This window comes from Myotis daubentonii, chromosome 14 (assembly GCF_963259705.1).
Source record: "Myotis daubentonii chromosome 14, mMyoDau2.1, whole genome shotgun sequence".
NCBI classification, from domain to species: Eukaryota; Metazoa; Chordata; class Mammalia; order Chiroptera; family Vespertilionidae; genus Myotis; species Myotis daubentonii.
Window position 1 is genome coordinate 58,212 of NC_081853.1, and position 15,701 is coordinate 73,912.

Here is a 15,701-nt window from a genome sequence, read left to right on the forward strand (position 1 = left end):
AGACACCAATTCTGAGCTCTGTAAGCATGAACTCTTAATATTTCAAAGCACAGTCCCGTGAAAACGCCACCGGAAGTACCGGGAGACTTAAATATTACCAGTATTTCTGTCTTTTCACAGCTTTCCACTGGAAACCTCCCTGATTGAGTAAGAGAGTAAATTTAGTAAGAAACTATTTACGTGTACTTGAGGTGTTTCTTACACGTTCTTAATCATTTCTGGGAACTATCATTGTGTATTTTAACAGTTTTACCAAAATTAGTCAGTTTGCTTAGAAGTATTTACCGGAATCGTCACCATTTTAACTGATTCACACAAAAAAAACGCCAAAGCCAATCCTCCTTAATTGTAAACAGAAACACTATTCTCGTCATTCCAAGGCTTTAGACACCAATTCTGAGCCCTGTAAGCATGAAGTCGTAATATTTCAAAGTACAGTCCCGTGAAAACGCCACCAGAAGTACCCGGAGATGTAAATATTACCAGTATTTTCGGCATTTCACAGCTTTCCAATGGAAACCTCCGTGATTGAATACGACAGTAAATGTAGTAAGAATCTATTTAGGTGTACTTGAGGTGTTTCTTACACGTTCTTAATCATTTCTGGGAACTATCATTGTGTACTTTAACAGTTTTACCAAAATTAGACAGTTTGCTTAGAAGAATTTACCGGAATCGTCACCATTTTAACTGATTCACACAAAAAAACGCCAAAGCCAATCCTCCTTAATTGTAAACCTCAACACTATTCTCGTCATTCCAAGGGTTTAGACACCAATTCTGAGCCCTGTAAGCATGAAGTCTTAATATTTCAAACCACAGTCCCGTGAAAACGCCACCGGAAGTACCCGGAGAGGTAAATATTACCAGTATTTGGGTCATTTCACAGCTTTCCCCTGGAAAAATCTGTGATTGAATACGACAGTAAATGTAGTAAGAATCTATTTACTTGTACTTGAGGTGTTTCTTACACGTTCTTAATCATTTCTGGGAACTATCATTGTGTATTTTAACAGTTTTACCAAAATTAGTCAGTTTGCTTAGAAGTATTTACCGGAATCGTCACCATTTTAACTGATTCACACAAAAAAACGCCAAAGCCAATCCTCCTTAATTGTAAACAGAAACACTATTCTCGTCATTCCAAGGATTTAGACACCAATTCTGAGCTCTGTAGCATGAACTCTTAATATTTCAAAGCACAGTCCCATGAAAACCCCACCGGAAGTACCGGGAGAAGTAAATATTACCAGTATTTCCCTCTTTTCACAGCTTTCCACTGGGAAACTCCCTGATTGAATAAGACAGTAAATTTAGTAAGAACCTATTTACGTGTACTTGATGTGTTTCTTCACGTTCTTAATCATTTCTGGGAACTATCATTGTGTATTTTAACAGTTTTCCCAAAATTGGACAGTTTGCTTAGAAGTATTTACCGGAATCGTCACCATTTTAACTGATTCACACAAAAAAACGCCAAAGCCAATCCTCCTTAATTGTAAACATCAACACTATTCTCGTCATTCCAAGGCTTTAGACACCAATTCTGAGGCCTGTAAGCATGAACTCTTAATATTTCAAAGCACAGTCCCGTGAAAACGCCACCGGAAGTACCCGGAGAGGTAAATATTACCAGTATTTGGGTCATTTCACAGCTTTCCCTTGGAAAACTCCGTGATTGAATACGACAGTAAATGTAGTAAGAATCTATTTACTTGTACTTGAGGTGTTTCTTACACGTTCTTAATCATTTCTGGGAACTATCATTGTGTATTTTAACAGTTTTCCCAAAATTGGACAGTTTGCTTAGAAGTATTTACCGGAATCGTCACCATTTTAACTGATTCACACAAAAAAACGCCAAAGCCAATCCTCCTTAATTGTAAACATCAACATTATTCTCGTCATTCCAAGGCTTTAGACACCAATTCTGAGCTCTGTAAGCATGAACTCTTAATATTTCAAAGCACAGTCCCGTGAAAACACTACCGGAAGGACCCGGAGACGTAAATATTACCAGTATTTTCGGCATTTCACAGCTTTCCCCTGGAATCCTCCGTGATAGAATACGATGGTAAATGTAGTAAGAACCTATTTACGTGTACTTGAGGTGTTTCTTACACGTTCTTAATCATTTCTTGGAACTATCATTTTGTATTTTAACAGTTTTACCAAAATTAGACAGTTTGCTTAGAAGTATTTACCGGAATCGTCACCATTTTAACTGATTCACACAAAAAAAACGACAAAGCCAATCCTCCTTAATTGTAAAGAGAAACACTATTCTCGTCATTCCAAGGCTTTAGACACCAATTCTGAGCTCTGTAAGCATGAACTCTTAATATTTCAAAGCACAGTCCCGTGAAAACGCCACTGGAAGTACCCGGAGACGTAAATATTACCAGTATTTCTGTCTTTTCACAGCTTTCCACTGGGAACCTCCCTGATTGAATAAGACAGTAAATTTAGTAAGAACCTATTTCCGTGTACTTGAGGTGTTTCTTCACGTTCTTAATCATTTCTGGGAACTATCATTGTGTATTTTAACAGTTTTCCCAAAATTGGACAGTTTGCTTAGAAGTATTTACCGGAATCGTCACCATTTTAACTGATTCACACAAAAAAACGCCAAAGCCAATCCTCCTTAATTGTAAACCTCAACACTATTCTCGTCATTCCAAGGGTTTAGACACCAATTCTGAGCCCTGTAAGCATGAACTCTTAATATTTCAAAGCACAGTCCCGTGAAAACGCCACCGGAAGTACCCGGAGATGTAAACATTTCAATATTTGCGTCATTTCACAGATTTCCCCTGGAAACCTCCGTGATTGAATACCACGGTAAATGTAGTAAGAATCTATTTACTTGTACTTGAGGTGTTTCTTACACGTTCTTAATCATTTCTGGGAACTATCATTGTGTATTTTAACAGTTTTACCAAAATTAGTCAGTTTGCTTAGAAGTATTTACCGGAATCGTCACCATTTTAACTGATTCACACAAAAAAAAACGCCAAAGCCAATCCTCCTTAATTGTAAACAGAAACACTATTCTCGTCATTCCAAGGATTTAGACACCAATTCTGAGCTCTGTAGCATGAACTCTTAATATTTCAAAGCACAGTCCCATGAAAACCCCACCGGAAGTACCGGGAGAAGTAAATATTACCAGTATTTCCCTCTTCTCACAGCTTTCCACTGGGAACCTCCCTGATTGAATAAGACAGTAAATTTAGTAAGAACCTATTTACGTGTACTTGAGGTGTTTCTTCACGTTCTTAATCATTTCTGGGAACTATCATTGTGTATTTTAACAGTTTTCCCAAAATTGGACAGTTTGCTTAGAAGTATTTACCGGAATCATCACCATTTTAACTGATTCACACAAAAAAACGACAAAGCCAATCCTCCTTAATTGTAAACATCAACACTATTCTCGTCATTCCAAGGCTTTAGACACCAATTCTGAGCCCTGTAAGCATGAACTCTTAATATTTCAAAGCACAGTCCCGTGAAAACGCCACCGGAAGTACCCGGAGATGTAAATATTACCAGTATTTGCGTCATTTCACAGATTTCCCCTGGAAACCTCCGTGATTGAATACGATGGTAAATGTAGTAAGAACTTATTTACGTGTACTTGAGGTGTTTCTTACAAGTTCTTAATCATTTCTGGGAACTATCATTGTGTACTTTAACAGTTTTACCAAAATTAGACAGCTTGCTTAGAAGTATTTACCGGAATCGTCACCATTTTAACTGATTCACACAAAAAAACGCCAAAGCCAATCCTCCTTAATTGTAAACCTCAACACTATTCTCGTCATTCCAAGGCTTTAGACACCAATTCTGAGCTCTGTAAGCATGAACTCTTAATATTTCAAAGCACAGTCCCGTGAAAACGCCACCGGAAGTACCCGGAGATGTAAATATTACCAGTATTTCTGTCTTTTCACAGCTTTCCACTGGAAATCTCCCTGATTGAATAAGACAGTAAATTTAGTAAGAAACTATTTACGTGTACTTGAGGTGTTTCTTACACGTTCTTAATCATTTCTGGGAACTATCATTGTGTATTTTAACAGTTTTACCAAAATTAGATAGTTTGCTTAGAAGAATTTACCGGAATCGTCACCATTTTAACTGATTCACACAAAAAAACGCCAAAGCAAATCCTCCTTAATTGTAAACAGAAACACTATTCTCGACATTCCAAGGCTTTAGACACCAATTCTGAGCTCTGTAAGCATGAACTCTTAATCTTTCAAAGCACAGTCCCGTGAAAACGCTACCGGAAGGATCCGGAGACGTAAATATTACCAGTATTTCCGTCTTTTCACAGCTTTCCACTGGAAACGTCCCTGATTGAATAAGACAGTAAATTTACTAAGAACCTATTTACGTGTATTTGAGGTGTTTCTTACACGTTCTTAATCATTTCTGGGAACTATCATTGTGTATTTTAACAATTTTACCAAAATTAGACAGTTTGCTTTGAAGTATTCACCGGAATCGTCACCATTTTAACTGATTCACACAAAAAAACGCCAAAGACAATCCTCCTTAATTGTAAACAGAAACACTATTCTCGTCATTCCAAGGCTTTAGACACCAATTCTGAGCTCTGTAAGCATGAACTCTTAATATTTCAAAGCACAGTCCCGTGAAAACGCCACCGGAAGTACCGGGAGACTTAAATATTACCAGTATTTCTGTCTTTTCACAGCTTTCCACTGGGAACCTCCCTGATTGAATAAGACAGTAAATTTAGTAAGAACCTATTTAGGTGTACTTGAGGTGTTTCTTACACGTTCTTAATCATTTCTGGGAACTATCATTGTGTATTTTAACAGTTTTCCCAAAATTAGACAGTTTGCTTAGAAGTATTTACCGGAATCGTCACCATTTTAACTGATTCACACAAAAAAAACGCCAAAGCCAATCCTCCTGAATTGTAAACATCAACACTATTCTCGTCATTCCAAGGCTTTAGACACCAATTCTGAGCCCTGTAAGCATGAAGTCGTAATATTTCAAAGTACAGTCCCGTGAAAACGCCACCGGAAGTACCCGGAGATGTAAATATTACCAGTATTTTCGGCATTTCACAGCTTTCCAATGGAAACCTCCGTAATTGAATACGACAGTAAATGTAGTAAGAATCTATTTAGGTGTACTTGAGGTGTTTCTTACACGTTCTTAATCATTTCTGGGAACTATCATTGTGTACTTTAACAGTTTTACCAAAATTAGACAGTTTGCTTAGAAGAATTTACCGGAATCGTCACCATTTTAACTGATTCACACAAAAAAACGCCAAAGCCAATCCTCCTTAATTGTAAACCTCAACACTATTCTCGTCATTCCAAGGGTTTAGACACCAATTCTGAGCCCTGTAAGCATGAAGTCTTAATATTTCAAACCACAGTCCCGTGAAAACGCCACCGGAAGTACCCGGAGAGGTAAATATTACCAGTATTTGGGTCATTTCACAGCTTTCCCCTGGAAAACTCCGTGATTGAATACGACAGTAAATGTAGTAAGAATCTATTTACTTGTACTTGAGGTGTTTCTTACACGTTCTTAATCATTTCTGGGAACTATCATTGTGTATTTTAACAGTTTTACCAAAATTAGTCAGTTTGCTTAGAAGTATTTACCGGAATCGTCACCATTTTAACTGATTCACACAAAAAAAACGCCAAAGCCAATCCTCCTTAATTGTAAACAGAAACACTATTCTCGTCATTCCAAGGATTTAGACACCAATTCTGAGCTCTGTAGCATGAACTCTTAATATTTCAAAGCACAGTCCCATGAAAACCCCACCGGAAGTACCGGGAGAAGTTAATATTACCAGTATTTCCCTCTTCTCACAGCTTTCCACTGGGAACCTCCCTGATTGAATAAGACAGTAAATTTAGTAAGAACCTATTTACGTGTACTTGAGGTGTTTCTTCACGTTCTTAATCATTTCTGGGAACTATCATTGTGTATTTTGACAGTTTTCCCAAAATTGGACAGTTTGCTTAGAAGTATTTACCGGAATCATCACCATTTTAACTGATTCACACAAAAAAACGACAAAGCCAATCCTCCTTAATTGTAAACATCAACACTATTCTCGTCATTCCAAGGCTTTAGACACCAATTCTGAGCCCTGTAAGCATGAACTCTTAATATTTCAAAGCACAGTCCCGTGAAAACGCCACCGGAAGTACCCGGAGATGTAAATATTACCAGTATTTGGGTCATTTCACAGATTTCCCCTGGAAACCTCCGTGATTGAATACGATGGTAAATGTAGTAAGAACTTATTTACGTGTACTTGAGGTGTTTCTTACACGTTCTTAATCATTTCTGGGAACTATCATTGTGTACTTTAACAGTTTTACCAAAATTAGACAGTTTGCTTAGAAGTATTTACCGGAATCGTCACCATTTTAACTGATTCACACAAAAAAACGCCAAAGCCAATCCTCCTTAATTGTAAACCTCAACACTATTCTCGTCATTCCAAGGCTTTAGACACCAATTCTGAGCCCTGTAAGCATGAAGTCTTAATATTTCAAACCACAGTCCCGTGAAAACGCCACCGGAAGTACCCGGAGAGGTAAATATTACCAGTATTTGGGTCATTTCACAGCTTTCCCCTGGAAAACTCCCTGATTGAATACGACAGTAAATGTAGTAAGAATCTATTTACTTGTACTTGAGGTGTTTCTTACACGTTCTTAATCATTTCTGGGAACTATCATTGTGTATTTTAACAATTTTACCAAAATTAGACAGTTTGCTTTGAAGTATTCACCGGAATCGTCACCATTTTAACTGATTCACACAAAAAAACGCCAAAGCCAATCCTCCTTAATTGTAAACAGAAACACTATTCTCGTCATTCCAAGGCTTTAGACACCAATTCTGAGCTCTGTAAGCATGAACTCTTAATATTTCAAAGCACAGTCCCGTGAAAACGCCACCGGAAGTACCGGGAGACTTAAATATTACCAGTATTTCTGTCTTTTCACAGCTTTCCACTGGAAACCTCCCTGATTGAATAAGACAGTAAATTTAGTAAGAACCTATTTACGTGTACTTGAGGTGTTTCTTACACGTTCTTAATCATTTCTGGGAACTATCATTGTGTATTTATCAGTTTTACCAAAATTAGACAGTTTGCTTAGAAGTATTTACCGGAATCGTCACCAGTTTAACTGATTCACACAAAAAAAACGCCAAAGCCAATCCTCCTGAATTGTAAACATCAACACTATTCTCGTCATTCCAAGGCTTTAGACACCAATTCTGAGCCCTGTAAGCATGAAGTCGTAATATTTCAAAGTACAGTCCCGTGAAAACGCCACCGGAAGTACCCGGAGATGTAAATATTACCAGTATTTTCGGCATTTCACAGCTTTCCAATGGAAACCTCCGTAATTGAATACGACAGTAAATGTAGTAAGAATCTATTTAGGTGTACTTGAGGTGTTTCTTACGTTCTTAATCATTTCTGGGAACTATCATTGTGTACTTTAACAGTTTTACCAAAATTAGACAGTTTGCTTAGAAGAATTTACCGGAATCGTCACCATTTTAACTGATTCACACAAAAAAACGCCAAAGCCAATCCTCCTTAATTGTAAACCTCAACACTATTCTCGTCATTCCAAGGGTTTAGACACCAATTCTGAGCCCTGTAAGCATGAAGTCTTAATATTTCAAACCACAGTCCCGTGAAAACGCCACCGGAAGTACCCGGAGAGGTAAATATTACCAGTATTTGGGTCATTTCACAGCTTTCCCATGGAAAACTCCGTGATTGAATACGACAGTAAATGTAGTAAGAATCTATTTACTTGTACTTGAGGTGTTTCTTACACGTTCTTAATCATTTCTGGGAACTATCATTGTGTATTTTAACAGTTTTACCAAAATTAGTCAGTTTGCTTAGAAGTATTTACCGGAATCGTCACCATTTTAACTGATTCACACAAAAAAAACGCCAAAGCCAATCCTCCTTAATTGTAAACAGAAACACTATTCTCGTCATTCCAAGGATTTAGACACCAATTCTGAGCTCTGTAGCATGAACTCTTAATATTTCAAAGCACAGTCCCATGAAAACCCCCCGGAAGTACCGGGAGAAGTAAATATTACCAGTATTTCCCTCTTTTCACAGCTTTCCACTGGGAACCTCCCTGATTGAATAAGACAGTAAATTTAGTAAGAACCTATTTACGTGTACTTGAGGTGTTTCTTCACGTTCTTAATCATTTCTGGGAACTATCATTGTGTATTTTAACAGTTTTCCCAAAATTGGACAGTTTGCTTAGAAGTATTTACCGGAATCGTCACCATTTTAACTGATTCACACAAAAAAACGCCAAAGCCAATCCTCCTTAATTGTAAACAGAAACACTATTCTCGTCATTTCAAGGCTTTAGACACCAATTCTGAGCCCTGTAAGCATGAACTCTTAATATTTCAAAGCACAGTCCCGTGAAAACGCCACCGGAAGTACCCGGAGTTGTAAACATTTCAGTATTTGCGTCATTTCACAGATTTCCCCTGGAAACCTCCGTGATTGAATACGACGGTAAATGTAGTAAGAAACTATTTACTTGTACTTGAGGTGTTTCTTACACGTTCTTAATCATTTCTGGGAACTATCATTGTGTATTTTAACAGTTTTACCAAAATTAGTCAGTTTGCTTAGAAGTATTTACCGGAATCGTCACCATTTTAACTGATTCACACAAAAAAAACGCCAAAGCCAATCCTCCTTAATTGTAAACAGAAACACTATTCTCGTCATTCCAAGGATTTAGACACCAATTCTGAGCTCTGTAGCATGAACTCTTAATATTTCAAAGCACAGTCCCATGAAAACCCCACCGGAAGTACCGGGAGAAGTTAATATTACCAGTATTTCCCTCTTCTCACAGCTTTCCACTGGGAACCTCCCTGATTGAATAAGACAGTAAATTTAGTAAGAACCTATTTACGTGTACTTGAGGTGTTTCTTCACGTTCTTAATCATTTCTGGGAACTATCATTGTGTATTTTGACAGTTTTCCCAAAATTGGACAGTTTGCTTAGAAGTATTTACCGGAATCATCACCATTTTAACTGATTCACACAAAAAAACGACAAAGCCAATCCTCCTTAATTGTAAACATCAACACTATTCTCGTCATTCCAAGGCTTTAGACACCAATTCTGAGCCCTGTAAGCATGAACTCTTAATATTTCAAAGCACAGTCCCGTGAAAACGCCACCGGAAGTACCCGGAGATGTAAATATTACCAGTATTTGGGTCATTTCACAGATTTCCCCTGGAAACCTCCGTGATTGAATACGATGGTAAATGTAGTAAGAACTTATTTACGTGTACTTGAGGTGTTTCTTACACGTTCTTAATCATTTCTGGGAACTATCATTGTGTACTTTAACAGTTTTACCAAAATTAGACAGTTTGCTTAGAAGTATTTACCGGAATCGTCACCATTTTAACTGATTCACACAAAAAAACGCCAAAGCCAATCCTCCTTAATTGTAAACCTCAACACTATTCTCGTCATTCCAAGGCTTTAGACACCAATTCTGAGCCCTGTAAGCATGAAGTCTTAATATTTCAAACCACAGTCCCGTGAAAACGCCACCGGAAGTACCCGGAGAGGTAAATATTACCAGTATTTGGGTCATTTCACAGCTTTCCCCTGAAAACTCCCTGATTGAATACGACAGTAAATGTAGTAAGAATCTATTTACTTGTACTTGAGGTGTTTCTTACACGTTCTTAATCATTTCTGGGAACTATCATTGTGTATTTTAACAATTTTACCAAAATTAGACAGTTTGCTTTGAAGTATTCACCGGAATCGTCACCATTTTAACTGATTCACACAAAAAAACGCCAAAGCCAATCCTCCTTAATTGTAAACAGAAACACTATTCTCGTCATTCCAAGGCTTTAGACACCAATTCTGAGCTCTGTAAGCATGAACTCTTAATATTTCAAAGCACAGTCCCGTGAAAACGCCACCGGAAGTACCGGGAGACTTAAATATTACCAGTATTTCTGTCTTTTCACAGCTTTCCACTGGAAACCTCCCTGATTGAATAAGACAGTAAATTTAGTAAGAACCTATTTACGTGTACTTGAGGTGTTTCTTACACGTTCTTAATCATTTCTGGGAACTATCATTGTGTATTTATCAGTTTTACCAAAATTAGACAGTTTGCTTAGAAGTATTTACCGGAATCGTCACCAGTTTAACTGATTCACACAAAAAAAACGCCAAAGCCAATCCTCCTGAATTGTAAACATCAACACTATTCTCGTCATTCCAAGGCTTTAGACACCAATTCTGAGCCCTGTAAGCATGAAGTCGTAATATTTCAAAGTACAGTCCCGTGAAAACGCCACCGGAAGTACCCGGAGATGTAAATATTACCAGTATTTTCGGCATTTCACAGCTTTCCAATGGAAACCTCCGTAATTGAATACGACAGTAAATGTAGTAAGAATCTATTTAGGTGTACTTGAGGTGTTTCTTACGTTCTTAATCATTTCTGGGAACTATCATTGTGTACTTTAACAGTTTTACCAAAATTAGACAGTTTGCTTAGAAGAATTTACCGGAATCGTCACCATTTTAACTGATTCACACAAAAAAACGCCAAAGCCAATCCTCCTTAATTGTAAACCTCAACACTATTCTCGTCATTCCAAGGGTTTAGACACCAATTCTGAGCCCTGTAAGCATGAAGTCTTAATATTTCAAACCACAGTCCCGTGAAAACGCCACCGGAAGTACCCGGAGAGGTAAATATTACCAGTATTTGGGTCATTTCACAGCTTTCCCATGGAAAACTCCGTGATTGAATACGACAGTAAATGTAGTAAGAATCTATTTACTTGTACTTGAGGTGTTTCTTACACGTTCTTAATCATTTCTGGGAACTATCATTGTGTATTTTAACAGTTTTACCAAAATTAGTCAGTTTGCTTAGAAGTATTTACCGGAATCGTCACCATTTTAACTGATTCACACAAAAAAAACGCCAAAGCCAATCCTCCTTAATTGTAAACAGAAACACTATTCTCGTCATTCCAAGGATTTAGACACCAATTCTGAGCTCTGTAGCATGAACTCTTAATATTTCAAAGCACAGTCCCATGAAAACCCCACCGGAAGTACCGGGAGAAGTAAATATTACCAGTATTTCCCTCTTTTCACAGCTTTCCACTGGGAACCTCCCTGATTGAATAAGACAGTAAATTTAGTAAGAACCTATTTACGTGTACTTGAGGTGTTTCTTCACGTTCTTAATCATTTCTGGGAACTATCATTGTGTATTTTAACAGTTTTCCCAAAATTGGACAGTTTGCTTAGAAGTATTTACCGGAATCGTCACCATTTTAACTGATTCACACAAAAAAACGCCAAAGCCAATCCTCCTTAATTGTAAACATCAACACTATTCTCGTCATTTCAAGGCTTTAGACACCAATTCTGAGCCCTGTAAGCATGAACTCTTAATATTTCAAAGCACAGTCCCGTGAAAACGCCACCGGAAGTACCCGGAGATGTAAACATTTCAGTATTTGCGTCATTTCACAGATTTCCCCTGGAAACCTCCGTGATTGAATACGACGGTAAATGTAGTAAGAAACTATTTACGTGTACTTGAGGTGTTTCTTACACGTTCTTAATCATTTCTGGGAACTATCATTGTGTACTTTAACAGTTTTACCAAAATTAGACAGTTTGCTTAGAAGTATTTACCGGAATCGTCACCATTTTAACTGATTCACACAAAAAAACGCCAAAGCCAATCCTCCTTAATTGTAAACCTCAACACTATTCTCGTCATTCCAAGGCTTTAGACACCAATTCTGAGCTCTGTAAGCATGAACTCTTAATATTTCAAAGCACAGTCCCGTGAAAACACTACCGGAAGGACCCGGAGACGTAAATATTACCAGTATTTTCGGCATTTCACAGCTTTCCCCTGGAAACCTCCGTGATAGAATACGATGGTAAATGTAGTAAGAACCTATTTACGTGTACTTGAGGTGTTTCTTACACGTTCTTAATCATTTCTGGGGACTATCATTGTGTATTTTAACAGTTTTACCAAAATTAGACAGTTTGCTTAGAAGTATTTACCGGAATCGTCACCATTTTAACTGATTCACACAAAAAAAACGCCAAAGCCAATCCTCCTTAATTGTAAACAGAAACACTATTCTCGTCATTCCAAGGCTTTAGACACCAATTCTGAGCTCTGTAAGCATGAACTCTTAATATTTCAAAGCACAGTCCCGTGAAAACGCCACCGGAAGTACCGGGAGACTTAAATATTACCAGTATTTCTGTCTTTTCACAGCTTTCCACTGGAAACCTCCCTGATTGAGTAAGACAGTAAATTTAGTAAGAAACTATTTACGTGTACTTGAGGTGTTTCTTACACGTTCTTAATCATTTCTGGGAACTATCATTGTGTATTTTAACAGTTTTACCAAAATTAGTCAGTTTGCTTAGAAGTATTTACCGGAATCGTCACCATTTTAACTGATTCACACAAAAAAAACGCCAAAGCCAATCCTCCTTAATTGTAAACAGAAACACTATTCTCGTCATTCCAAGGCTTTAGACACCAATTCTGAGCCCTGTAAGCATGAAGTCGTAATATTTCAAAGTACAGTCCCGTGAAAACGCCACCGGAAGTACCCGGAGATGTAAATATTACCAGTATTTTCGGCATTTCACAGCTTTCCAATGGAAAACTCCGTGATTGAATACGACAGTAAATGTAGTAAGAATCTATTTAGGTGTACTTGAGGTGTTTCTTACACGTTCTTAATCATTTCTGGGAACTATCATTGTGTACTTTAACAGTTTTACCAAAATTAGACAGTTTGCTTAGAAGAATTTACCGGAATCGTCACCATTTTAACTGATTCACACAAAAAAATGCCAAAGCCAATCCTCCTTAATTGTAAACCTCAACACTATTCTCGTCATTCCAAGGGTTTAGACACCAATTCTGAGCCCTGTAAGCATGAAGTCTTAATATTTCAAACCACAGTCCCGTGAAAACGCCACCGGAAGTACCCGGAGAGGTAAATATTACCAGTATTTGGGTCATTTCACAGCTTTCCCCTGGAAAACTCTGTGATTGAATACGACAGTAAATGTAGTAAGAATCTATTTACTTGTACTTGAGGTGTTTCTTACACGTTCTTAATCATTTCTGGGAACTATCATTGTGTATTTTAACAGTTTTACCAAAATTAGTCAGTTTGCTTAGAAGTATTTACCGGAATCGTCACCATTTTAACTGATTCACACAAAAAAACGCCAAAGCCAATCCTCCTTAATTGTAAACAGAAACACTATTCTCGTCATTCCAAGGATTTAGACACCAATTCTGAGCTCTGTAGCATGAACTCTTAATATTTCAAAGCACAGTCCCATGAAAACCCCACCGGAAGTACCGGGAGAAGTAAATATTACCAGTATTTCCCTCTTTTCACAGCTTTCCACTGGGAAACTCCCTGATTGAATAAGACAGTAAATTTAGTAAGAACCTATTTACGTGTACTTGAGGTGTTTCTTCACGTTCTTAATCATTTCTGGGAACTATCATTGTGTATTTTAACAGTTTTCCCAAAATTGGACAGTTTGCTTAGAAGTATTTACCGGAATCGTCACCATTTTAACTGATTCACACAAAAAAACGCCAAAGTCAATCCTCCTTAATTGTAAACATCAACACTATTCTCGTCATTTCAAGGCTTTAGACACCAATTCTGAGCCCTGTAAGCATGAACTCTTAATATTTCAAAGCACAGTCCCGTGAAAACGCCACCGGAAGTACCCGGAGATGTAAACATTTCAGTATTTGCGTCATTTCACAGATTTCCCCTGGAAACCTCCGTGATTGAATACGACGGTAAATGTAGTAAGAAACTATTTACGTGTACTTGAGGTGTTTCTTACACGTTCTTAATCATTTCTGGGAACTATCATTGTGTACTTTAACAGTTTTACCAAAATTAGACAGTTTGCTTAGAAGTATTTACCGGAATCGTCACCATTTTAACTGATTCACACAAAAAAACGCCAAAGCCAATCCTCCTTAATTGTAAACCTCAACACTATTCTCGTCATTCCAAGGCTTTAGACACCAATTCTGAGCTCTGTAAGCATGAACTCTTAATATTTCAAAGCACAGTCCCGTGAAAACACTACCGGAAGGACCCGGAGACGTAAATATTACCAGTATTTTCGGCATTTCACAGCTTTCCCCTGGAAACCTCCGTGATAGAATACGATGGTAAATGTAGTAAGAACCTATTTACGTGTACTTGAGGTGTTTCTTACACGTTCTTAATCATTTCTGGGGACTATCATTGTGTATTTTAACAGTTTTACCAAAATTAGACAGTTTGCTTAGAAGTATTTACCGGAATCGTCACCATTTTAACTGATTCACACAAAAAAAACGCCAAAGCCAATCCTCCTTAATTGTAAACAGAAACACTATTCTCGTCATTCCAAGGCTTTAGACACCAATTCTGAGCTCTGTAAGCATGAACTCTTAATATTTCAAAGCACAGTCCCGTGAAAACGCCACCGGAAGTACCGGGAGACTTAAATATTACCAGTATTTCTGTCTTTTCACAGCTTTCCACTGGAAACCTCCCTGATTGAGTAAGACAGTAAATTTAGTAAGAAACTATTTACGTGTACTTGAGGTGTTTCTTACACGTTCTTAATCATTTCTGGGAACTATCATTGTGTATTTTAACAGTTTTACCAAAATTAGTCAGTTTGCTTAGAAGTATTTACCGGAATCGTCACCATTTTAACTGATTCACACAAAAAAAACGCCAAAGCCAATCCTCCTTAATTGTAAACAGAAACACTATTCTCGTCATTCCAAGGCTTTAGACACCAATTCTGAGCCCTGTAAGCATGAAGTCGTAATATTTCAAAGTACAGTCCCGTGAAAACGCCACCGGAAGTACCCGGAGATGTAAATATTACCAGTATTTTCGGCATTTCACAGCTTTCCAATGGAAAACTCCGTGATTGAATACGACAGTAAATGTAGTAAGAATCTATTTAGGTGTACTTGAGGTGTTTCTTACACGTTCTTAATCATTTCTGGGAACTATCATTGTGTACTTTAACAGTTTTACCAAAATTAGACAGTTTGCTTAGAAGAATTTACCGGAATCGTCACCATTTTTACTGATTCACACAAAAAAACGCCAAAGCCAATCCTCCTTAATTGTAAACCTCAACACTATTCTCGTCATTCCAAGGGTTTAGACACCAATTCTGAGCCCTGTAAGCATGAAGTCTTAATATTTCAAACCACAGTCCCGTGAAAACGCCACCGGAAGTACCCGGAGAGGTAAATATTACCAGTATTTGGGTCATTTCACAGCTTTCCCCTGGAAAACTCTGTGATTGAATACGACAGTAAATGTAGTAAGAATCTATTTACTTGTACTTGAGGTGTTTCTTACACGTTCTTAATCATTTCTGGGAACTATCATTGTGTATTTTAACAGTTTTACCAAAATTAGTCAGTTTGCTTAGAAGTATTTACCGGAATCGTCACCATTTTAACTGATTCACACAAAAAAACGCCAAAGCCAATCCTCCTTAATTGTAAAC